Source organism: Aegilops tauschii, chromosome 1 (genome assembly GCF_002575655.3).
Source record: "Aegilops tauschii subsp. strangulata cultivar AL8/78 chromosome 1, Aet v6.0, whole genome shotgun sequence".
Lineage (NCBI taxonomy): Eukaryota > Viridiplantae > Streptophyta > Magnoliopsida > Poales > Poaceae > Aegilops > Aegilops tauschii.
Window position 1 is genome coordinate 465,424,479 of NC_053035.3, and position 11,410 is coordinate 465,435,888.

Below are 11,410 nucleotides of genomic sequence, written 5' to 3' on the forward strand. Positions count from 1 at the left end.
TAATTTCTATTATCTTTGCGGTTTGTACTTCTTGTGAAAACGTAAAACCCCTTTTCAAATGTTTCAAATAAAGTAGTCAAATGCACAACTTTGTACTTTCATAGGTAGTTAGATAAGGTATTCCTTGTAAAAAAGCAAAATGACATGTTAATTTTTTAAGTTGTAAGGTACTATTAAGCGGAACATGTAGAGTCATTGTCATTTCCAAGTTTCTTTGATCTTTCATCGTTACTACTTACTAATGGTAAGAAAACTCTCATCCGTTAGCAAATTAAAAAACCACTCTTGGATTGATCACCCATTTTATTACATATTTTGTTGACAACAATCATATGTCAAAAGCACTGGTCAATTAATTCCATGGAAACCGACAATATTAGTACTAGCTTTCCAGGTTGATAGACCAAAGTAAAAGTAGTTTTTTTTTGCCTTGCGCCATTAATTTAGCAATATCAGTAATTCCATCAGGACAAACATCATGACGTTTATCTGAATCAAAATCATCTGGATAAAACTCAGCCAGCTTCAGTAAGCTCCTCACATTATAGACAACACATAACTCTTCTCCTAATCTCAATCTTACTTTATTAAGAATTTTATGTATTCTGGAATTCCCGTCGGATTAGTCGTAATGTGACACTTAATTTAAACAAGATTCTATTTGAATAAAAGGCTATGTGGGACTAGGAGTAGCACATCATTTGTTTGCTTGCCTATAAGGGTGGCCTTGAAGTACTTGCTTTATTATATTTATCTTGATATAATGACCGTCCTTTTTGCAAAATGTTGTTCCATACTAGATCAAGGTTCGACCAAAAATGCAATCATATAATTAAGGTTGCATAAGACTTGTACAAGAGGGACAAGATATGCTATCACGTGTAATAATATTTTAAATAGTAATTGTCGGCTTGCCGCTGCCAGTTGCCAGCGTGAGGGCGGTGAGAGAGATGATACAAATATTTTCTATGCCGGCTTGCCGCTGCTATCTGCCAGCTTGAGGGCGATGAAGGAGACAAGAGTATTCATATTTATTTTCCATTGGCAAAAAAGATTTATTTGCTTCTGTCTATTGCGGCGGTGAAGCAATTCAATCTGAATATCATGCGTCTAACCAGCTGCGAGCTACCAAATTGTTTTATTTTATCTGGGCTTGCACACTTGCACTGAATATATGGACTAAAAGGTTTTTTGTCTAATGTAGCTAGGCAGTCAATGGGTTCAACTATGAATTTTTTGTTGGGTTCAGGCATCAAGTACCTGTGAAGCGCTACTTTATCAACTAAAATTTTGTTGGTGTCATGTGCACCCAATTAAACCCAATAAGGGTCGCGCTAATGCACCCCCTCGCTCGTTCCACATCATCACAGATACGACAAAATAAACACGTTGGCGATTGGGTGGGAGAGGAAAAAGGAAATCGAAGGGGTCACTCTAGAATCTACTATTTCATTTTCTCTTCTTGGCTTCCTGCCCCACGCAACCTTCTCTTCCCTCTTCTCCTCCTCTCCCCCAAAAACCGCCGCCGCCGCCTGCTACTCAACGCGCCCAGCTCCGCCGCGACTCAGCTCCCCTGCTCTGCCCGCGATTCTGCCCCCTGCTCTGCCCGCATCTCCATAGCGCTGGTTCCGCTACGCCCCGCCATCTCCGCTCTACTCTGCCCGTGGCGGCGCCTGTGACGTGCCGATATGGCGGCGCCGCGGCCGGTTCCGATCTGGAGAACCAGCGGGCGGTGGTGCATGGTCTGGGCGGCGCCGAACTGCGTGGCCCCGATTCTGCATTCACGCCTCCTTCCTCCGTCGCCCAGATACAAGGCGGCTCTCTCCTAGCCAACCTCCAGCCATGCCTCTTCCTCTCCTGTTTGACCGACTCTCTTCTCCTCTGGAGAAGTAGCACGGGGCGGAGCTGCGCCTGATCCGCTGCCGACAACGCACGTCTCAGCCCCAAGCCCAAGCTGTTTGAAGCAATTACTATTAAGGTTTTAGTTTAAGAAGCATTTAACTTTGCTGTTTGAAGCAATTGCTATTAAGGTTAAAATACGTGGATTTTCCTTTTAGTTTAAGAAGCATTTAACTTTTCTGTTTGACTGTATATATGTGCTCTCACAATGTTTGCAAATGCACATGGTGTCCATTTTGCATCACTCCAATATTGATATCTTTTGTTAGTATTCAGAGATGATCTAGCAGATTGAGCGAGATGTAAAACACACTCACCCTGACATGCATTTCTTCTGTGGAGACTCTTCTTTTGCAAAATCCAATCAGGTAAATCTCCAGTATATAAGTATAGAGGGTGTTCAGCTAGGATACATGACTGATCAGTTGTGATTCTGACCAGGATTCTCTGAGAAATATATTAATTATCTTTGCCAAGCTGAGTGCTGGGATGAAGTCATTTGTGTCTGCCACTTCCATATTTTCTTTAGGAGATTATATTGATATTTTTAGGGTCTTCATTTCAGGTTGGGGATGGCGGTAAAAGGAGCATGTTATCATAGCAGTGGCGGTGTCTCATCTTGGGTTACTCCATCGTCCTATAAGGTCGCTACCGCTGCAGAGTTCTTGACTGGGTTACTTGGTTCTTGATAGTTCGATGGGTAGATGGTGGAAATACTGGATCTTGATTCTTGATGTTGTTGGTGCTTGTATGTAGGTCACCGACAGACTATCAGATCTCTAGGAGGTGGTACCGGGTGGTGATGTCAGGGGGCCAAGGCCAGCTGCTGATGTGAAGAAGACGAACATGCAGGAGCAGGTGAGGAAACTTTGTAGTTTAATTGTACATCATTGATGATTGCTATGGTATATAGCATCGCAGATGAAGTTGTTTGCCTCTCACACCACTGTGCAGGTCAAGCCACTTACTGATCCCCCCATCTCATTCTACTCTGCTCACAAGGCGTTTGACAGATTGCATCATATGTTCTTTTTTCACCATTTTCTCTTAATATCAATTGGAGTCTGACATTTTCCCTTCATATATATGGTGACTGATACAAGAGCATGCTAATTATCTTTTACTTATTTTGATTTGACGGTCTTGTCTAATTGGTTGATGGAGTAATAGTGTCATTTCTCTGTTTCTGATATCAATGTATCTAGTTTGATTTGCGATCACAAAATAGAACCATTGGGATTAGATTGTGTACGTGGTTTTGACTTCAGGCCTTTATCCTGTAGAGATCAGATAGGGAACCAGGAATTTTCAATAATCTTCTTCTCTGCTAATACTCCTACAAATCAGTGATGAAGTTTGTAGGTGTGATAGCATAATGAAACTATCTGATAGTGACAGAAGGTGTTTAGCCGGAACTACATCAGTAGGAACCATCGCAATGACCTTGTTGCAGTAGTTCCTTAGGTATGCTGTATAGGTTTAGTTAAGGTATAATCAGCCTGCTCATCAAACTGCTCAAGTTCTTGGTTTAGTGAGTGACCTGTTCGACCAGGGATTACTCCCTCCTCAGTACTGGTGGTTTAAATTTGAAATGCCGCTAGACTCTCGTAAGTATTTTTATGGTACATATTTTCATGTCAAGTACAGTGAGGGGTAATCGAATACGGAGTACATACTGCCAATAAGCAAAATCCACCAGCAATAGGTCATTCAGGATTAGGTTTGGTACTTTATAGCTGAATAGGTGAGTGCTTAGAAAAGATTGCAACACACCATACTCTAGGGAGGCACTTCAGATTAGTGGTACATATTTATTGTACTCTTAGTGTTATTATTTTTGAATCATTGACCTGCCTCTTATCTTTCTACATAGAGTATGGTGATGTACAGAGCTCTTGATACATTTCAATAAATATTTTACTAGATACATTGCTGCAGGCGCTAAAATGCTATAGCTAGACATGGATTGGTCAGGAATTCTACAGCATTTGCTTCAATGTCTTTGCAGATCCTGGGTAGCATGGATTCAGTTCATGAAAATACATTTGTCCGCACCCAGACTGAAACTAATGTTAAGGACTTTTTGACACTATGTCAAATAACACGTTGTTTTGGCATTACATTGAAGATTATTCGGGACTTTTTATGGAGGGTGATAGATTCAGTTTTCCATTGTCACTACTAGAACAAATTATGAAGTGCCGATTCTTCATGTCGCTTCTTCTGTCGGGCCAAAACAGTTGAGTAGTTGTTGCATCAGCAAGTGCTCACTGTATCATGGTTCCAGTTGAGCAAGTGAAGAGAATTCTTGGCCCAATTTTATTTACTCCATGCTCGTCTCCTGATGCAATATATGTGGCACTTGCCTTTCTCCTTACTTCTGTATTAATATGAGTATTGCATTTGAAATAATGTGAAATATAATTGCGTTTAATAGGATGGTTATGAAGTTTTAAGGTTTCGCCAGTAGTGCTTCGAGTAACGGTTGTGCTTATTTTGTTATATGTTTAGTATTATTATGCTGCACTTGTTTGAATTCCAGCATCATCTGGAGTGGTCCACAAGACGGTTATTCTACTTTGGTATCAACCAGTATTACTTGTCTGAATTCCAGATATGCTAGGGTGGAGTTATTTAAGGTTTCGCCCCAATGTTTATATGAAATTAATGCATTGTCGGTAGTGGTGGTTTGCGTAGCAGTCATGTTATTTTTGTCAACTGTTCAGCATTCTTACGACAATAATGGTACTAATTCAAGCTCTGTCTTTAATGGTTTACAAAACGGTTGTTCTACCTACGTACGTTGGTTGTCCAGTATTATCTCTGAATTCCTGACAAGCTACTATTTCCGTATATCTCTGAATTCCTGACAAGCATCTGAATCGGGGTGAGGGAGTTAAGCTACAAGGCCGATTATAGAGATGAGTTAACTGTTTAGTATATTTATGCGTGTCCTTATCAATATGATTGTCATTTTTTACCTTATATTGAGAAATTTAAGAGTTAGAATACCTTGCTTTATACTTTCTTCTTCTTCTCCTATGTTCCTAAGCCAGTTTGCAAGACTGCAAGTGATTGGATCAACGAGAGATCTCCTGATGCATTGGGAGAATTTGTTTTGTGGTGTATAGATAGCATCATGTTGGAATTGTCAGGTCCAACTGTTGGACTAAGGGCGCGAAGAAGGTTGTTCAACAAACTCCAAAAGCCCAGGTAACATTCATCCCATTATGTCTATCATTAGTTATCATATAACAATCGTTGATTCATGGTGGAGCCTCGTGGTCTAAGATTTTCTAGGCGAGCTGGTGGTTAATGCTGTCTAATCCAGTCGGTTACCCGGTCCCAGTCCTTTATTTTAAATCCTCCCCGTCCTGAACTTGAAATACGAGTCAAAGGTTGAACATAGTCCAGTGGCGGCGCTAGCAGTTGAACCTAATGATGTCAAAAGCTCAAACAAGTACATGTATATAGTATTTGTGTACACATATACAGTACAATTTATAGCTGGGTTTTGCATGCTATTTTTTCTCTGTGATTTTGCTTGACATCACAATCTAGGCGTAGCTTCGTCACTGACATAGTCTACTTAAGCTTCTATAGTTATTGTACTCTTGTTGTGTGCCCCCCTTGGCTTTGACATCTCATGTTATCATTCTAATCCTTTCTAGATTCAACTTGTTAATATACATATCATATTGTAGCGAGTCAAAACACAATTTCTTTTGGAAAGAGCACCACGAGGCCAGGTGGTAACTGCACTATAGCATGGCGGGATATTTGCAAGCCGATTGAGCTGCGTGATCTCAGCGTTAAGGATCTACAGAAGATGGTGAGTGCGCAAAGTTTTGGACTGATTATTGGATCGATGGTTAGTCCATTGCTGAGTTGGCTCTAGCAGTTAGGCGGCTATCGGATCACAATTGCTAATGGTCGCACGATTAAGGAGGCCTTGCTACAGCACAGATGGATTTACAATATCTCTGGGGTACTCAATGTGTAGGGTATCATGCGGTTTCTTCATCTGGCTCAGGTCCTTATCAAGTGCAGCTCAGTGATGATCCATATCAGCTTCTTTGGCAATGGATGGAATCGTGCCAGTACTCTGCAAGTCTGCTTACAATACCTTCTTAAGCGGTCAGGTCAAGTATCCTCTGCCATCTCTGATTGGGGTTGCTGGGTGTTGTTGAAGTAAAAACAAATTTTGGTTGGTGTTGGCCAATCGGTGCTGGACAATAGACTGCCTTGCCCACCCTGATGGTTTCTTTTTCGTAGTTTGATTTATCTGATAATGGTTTGTCGTTCGCTGTTTTCTTACGTTTTGTACCTAATCGTTTTGTTATGTTGTTTACATTACCTTTTATTTCTTTCCTTATACAAATTGTCAGATTGCTTTGTCTCCATCTTGAAAGAAAAATTGCTGCCATAGAACCATGTTGACCCGAGGTTGAGCTATGTGCCACCATGCATGGTATCGGTAACTTTGTGTGCTACCAAACGTCACAACGTAACTGGGTGATTATAAAGGTGCTCTACAGGTGTCCCCGATGGTACTTGTTGAGTTGGCATAGACCGAGATTAGGATTTGTCACTCCGATTGTCGGAGAGGTATCTCTGGGCCCTCTCGGTAATGCACATCACTATAAGCCTTGCAAGCAATGTGACTAATGAGTTAGTCACGGGATGATGCATTACGGAACGAGTAAAGAGACTTGCCGGTAACGAGATTGAACTAGGTATTGAGATACCGACGATCGAATCTCGGGCAAGTAACATACCGATGACAAAGGGAACAACGTATGTTGTTATGCGGTTTGACCGATAAAGATCTTCGTATAATATGTAGGAGCCAATATGAGCATCCAGGTTCGGCTATTGGTTATTGGCCGGAGACGTGTCTCGGTCATGTCTACATAGTTCTCGAACCCGTAGGGTCCGCACGCTTAACGCTCGGTGACGATCAGTATTATGAGTTTATGTGTTTTGATGTACCGAAGGTAGTTCGGAGTCCCGGATATGATCACGGACATGACGAGGAGTCTCGAAATAGTCGAGACATAAATATCGATATATTGGATGACTATGTTTGGACTTCGAAAAGGTTCTGAATGAGTTCGGACAAATACCGGAGTACCGGGGGGTTACCGGAACCCCCGGGGGAGTGTAATGGGCCTCATGGACCTTGGTGGAGAGAGGAAGGGGCGGCCAGGGCAGGCCGCGCGCCCCCTCCTCCTCTAGTCCGAATTGGACAAGGAAGGGGGGGCGCCCCCCTTTTTCCTTCCCCCTCTCTCCTCTTTCCTTCCCTCCTACTCCTACTCTTGGAAGGTGTGGAATCCTACTCCCGGTGGGAGTAGGACTCCCCTTGGGGCACGCCTAGGAGGCCGGCCTCCTCCCCCTCCTCCACTCCTTTATATACGGGGGAGGGGGGCACCCCATAGACACACAAGTTGATCATTGATCTCTTAGCCGTGTGCGGTGCCCCCCTCCACCATAATCCACCTCGGTCATATCGTAGCGGTGCTTAGGCGAAGCCCTGCGTCGGTAACTTCATCATCACCGTCATCACGTCGTCGTGCTGACGGAACTCTCCCTCGAAGCTCTACTGGATCGTGAGTTCGTGGGACGTCACCGAGCTGAACGTGTGCTGATCGCGGAGGTGCCGTACGTTCGGTACAAGGATCGGTCGATCGTGAAGACGTACGACTACATCAGCCGCGTTGTCATAACGCTTCCTCTTACGGTCTACGAGGGTACGTGGACGACACTCTCCCCTCTCGTTGCTATGCATCACCATGATCTTGCGTGTGCGTAGGAAATTTTCTAAGATTACTACGTTCCCCAACATCAAATACAGATGTATTTCATCAGCATAGTCTTCTGTCATCAAATCTGTCTCTTATTTAAGTTAGTTCTCTTGCACTGACCCATAAATTAGTTGGGTTAGTCGGTAACTTAGTAGTCTGATAAGTTTCAGCATTCCCACAATTTTGCTTCAAACAAAAAATATTTTTGCTTACGTAAGGATAATTATTGGCATTCGAGATCTCTCATTTATTTCTTTGCATATTTTTGAATTGCCTTTTCTCTTAAAGGAAACAGTCTTTTACTGGATGACTAATTTATGTATTCCTGTTGACCAGAATTTTGTTGGCCTTTCTATTTCTGATGGGTATAGTGCTTACGAGAATTTTTTTATGTTTGATGAGCCTCCTAAAGCTAAAAGAAAAGAAAAAAGTTGTTCATAGTGAGAGATTTGATTGATTGCTTCTGAATATAGACATGCGGGATACAGTTCTACCAAGAATCAAGCTTTAGCTCAAGGATATGGTGTGTATTGTGCACTCCTAGCTTAAGAATACGAAAAGCATTCAGAACTACCATTCCCTGCTAAAAAATGAAAATTCAAACTATCACGACATTTATGTGTTGCGGTGATGTGCATGTGATTTTGATTTGCATATTAGATAGCTAGGCTTTTCTTACATCTTGATATTTGGTGTGTTGTTGTGGCCACGAAGAAGATGCAGTAGCATGCTGGGAGCGATAAGTCGTGTGTGTGGCACACAATGGATTTTGCCGACTATGAATTTAAGGAGAGATGTTCGCCATCCGCTTTGGATCTGAGAGAGTGAGCATTGCGTACCCTATAATCTGTGCAGGTTTCATGTTTTCAATGCTGTCAACATGATATCATCCATGACTATGAGTTATATTAATTCTTGAAAATGTTGAACTGAATAGCTATTTTTTGACTTCTCAATTTTAATGAAGGACAGCTGGAGCTATTGATTTTGAATCGTTGACGCATGATTTTCTTGAGACAAACCAAGCTAACGAGGTAATTTGTACACCTAAGTTGATTCTACATATTAATTTCATCTATGCAAAAAATAATAATTTATACAAGCTTGAAGGCTATGATGATTAGAATGTAAAATTTTCACTAAATGGGAACATGGCAGTGGCGTTGTAGGGGTGGGTGGCTGCTTAATTTCCTCACCCACCTCAGTTGAGTTCTAGGAACTGTTTGGGTGCATGCCGCCTTGAGAGTTCTTGTCAGTATTTGATTATGAATGTTCTCTTGCTAGTTGAAACTGTAATACATCAAGTTGATTCCCATCAGTTAAAGGTAATATTTTAAAGCAACGTGGATGCATTAATACATGTTAATTTTGGTATTCATCAGTAAGCAACTAACATAGGCCATCGTTGAGAACATGATTTTTTTGCCCCTACAAATGGTTAAGAACTCAGCAAGTACTTCCCTTTTGTATGATGTAGATGCCAAGAATTTGCTCTTAAGTTTTATAACAAAAATAGTACCCAAAGTTTATAGATCTTTATTCCTTTTTTGTTGATGACTGATTTCTGCACATATATTTACTGCAGATCTGCAAATGGGTTTGAAGGAAAGATTTAGAAGGTGAAGGAGCTATTGAAGAGCATGTTACATTCCCACTGTCTTAATCATTTTTTCATGTACAATGCAATACATGTATAAGTTTGGTGCTTTGTGCTGGCAAGAATTTTCCGATTGGCATCATTTGTAGTAACTGTGGTGATTCAGGACGCTCTCAAGATTACAAGTTCAGTAGTGGCAACCTGGACTTATGTAAGAATAAACTGAATGATGTTTCATTCTGAAGAGATTCCTAACTATCGACTTGAAGTTTGCATAGTTACATCGTGGGATTATGAATAAGATATAGTTAATCATGTTTGACTTAAAATGTAAACTACAATCCTTGAACTAAAGAGAAGAAGTCAAAGATAGCAGTTGCAGTTGCAGGGTAACAGGGTACAAGTAGGCAACAAGTAGTGAGTAGGAGCGGCGGCGGCGGCAGCGCGAGCGAGACGAGTACCTCGGCCGTCTCGGCTTCGGCAACCCTCGTTCGGCGCCTCTCTCCACCGCCCTGGCGGCGGCGCCACGCCCCACCGCTCCGCCGCCTCGGACTCGGACGCGGAGATCACCAAGGACCGCTCCACCTCCTACAAGGCGCCGGCGCTGTCACGCCTCACCGCCCCGCCACCACGCTCCGCTGCCTCGGACTCGAAAGCGGAGATCTGCGAGGAAGTTGCCCCCCGCCCCGGCACGCCTACGCACAGACGGGCTGGAGATCGAGGATGACGATGCTTTCTACACCGCCAGAAACCAGATGCCGCTGGCCGACGACAAGGGCGAGTTCGTGTAAGGTGAGCGGCGAGGGCGATCCGGCGAGTGTGCCGGACTGGACGTGGGCTCGCGCGGCATGGTTGCTTGATGTGTCCGATTTAATTAGTGTAGATGATGGGTCGGTTCCTGGAGGTGGAGGGCTTCTCTCTCTTCTTGCCATGATCTCGGCGGTGGTTATTGGTCTTTTAGTCGTTTGAAACGTTCGTTTCTTTGAAATGAAATGCTCAAGCACGTAAGTATTTGGTCGCGAGGACCATGCATGTATTGGAACATGCCACTTTGCTGGATAGGATCTTGTTCCATTTTCAACTTTGGCGGATGCATGCTAGGCTAGCTAGCTACTCCGCTGAAATGAGCGAAACTCATAACCCGGGCCAAAAATATATGTACTCCACCAAGAGTGCAAACATTGCACTTAATTTCAGGCAGGCCATAATTAAGATCAAGGAGGCCGAGAAGAAGAATTTTTTTTGGGATGGGGGACTGAATATAACACTAGCATATTTGTAACAACGATGGGATTAGCAGGCATTCTCGCTTTGTTATTTACAACCGGTTTGATAATGCATGCGGCCGGTGTGGGTGTGGGTGGAAGAAAACTTTTTTTTAACTACGACGAGTTGCGTCACCCAGTTAGTCGCAAGCTCGCACCGGTGAAAAAAATAACCTGCACATTAGTACTTTTCATTGCACAATTAGCATTAGGACAAGTACCATCATGCATGTCCCGGTGAAAAAAATAACCTGCACACGTGCGTACCGAAATATAATAAATACTAGCACTAGATCATTTGGATGAAGGTGAATATGATCTTGCTGACTTGTTTAAAAAAAATGATCTTGCTGAAGATGATTTGGAGAAGGAGTTGGTTGGTCCGCAGCCGGCGACGTTGGGTGATGCTTTCATCTGCGCGAAGAACATGAGTACAAAATGTGTCCGGGATAAAAGGAAATCGAAACTGAGAATTGCTGCTAGCTGCGTGAAGCGCAACAGGGCTCAAGTCCTATGTGACGAGCCCATCTTGCCTGAGTTTTTTTTTTGAAAGATCCAGCAATTGCTGGCCTCGCATGATCATTAGCAGAGAGCAACGGGAATACAAAATGGGGTGGATCCTAGGATCAAGTCAAGAAAACCGAAAAACAAAACTGGCCCAAGGGGCTTTTGGGAGGATTGCCACAGCCGGCTCTCCTCGCCGTGTCTATAGCCAATCTCTCATGGCGGTTCCCAAAAGGGGCTCTCAATGCATCGTGCGCCGGTCAACCTCCATAACTGAATTGAGTCGGTGATTCTCCGGAGGATGTCCCTCTAGGACAGCAATTTCTTTTGGAAGGTGCATT

At 43.0% G+C, this 11,410-nt stretch overlaps 1 long non-coding RNA gene across 2 annotated transcripts; it reads left to right on the top strand.

The window, feature by feature from the left end:
- Positions 1-1,489: 1,489 nt before the first annotated feature.
- LOC109734283 (uncharacterized) lies at positions 1,490-6,380 on the top strand. 2 transcript variants are annotated; one of them, XR_006664490.2, is made up of 6 exons: positions 1,490-2,267; positions 2,465-2,543; positions 2,656-2,757; positions 2,854-5,112; positions 5,604-5,731; positions 5,903-6,380. It is a non-coding gene; the product is annotated as an uncharacterized lncRNA (long non-coding RNA). The 2 variants fall into 2 exon arrangements; XR_012187369.1 differs by having other exon boundaries at positions 2,656-5,112.
- The last annotated feature ends 5,030 nt before the right edge of the window (positions 6,381-11,410 follow it).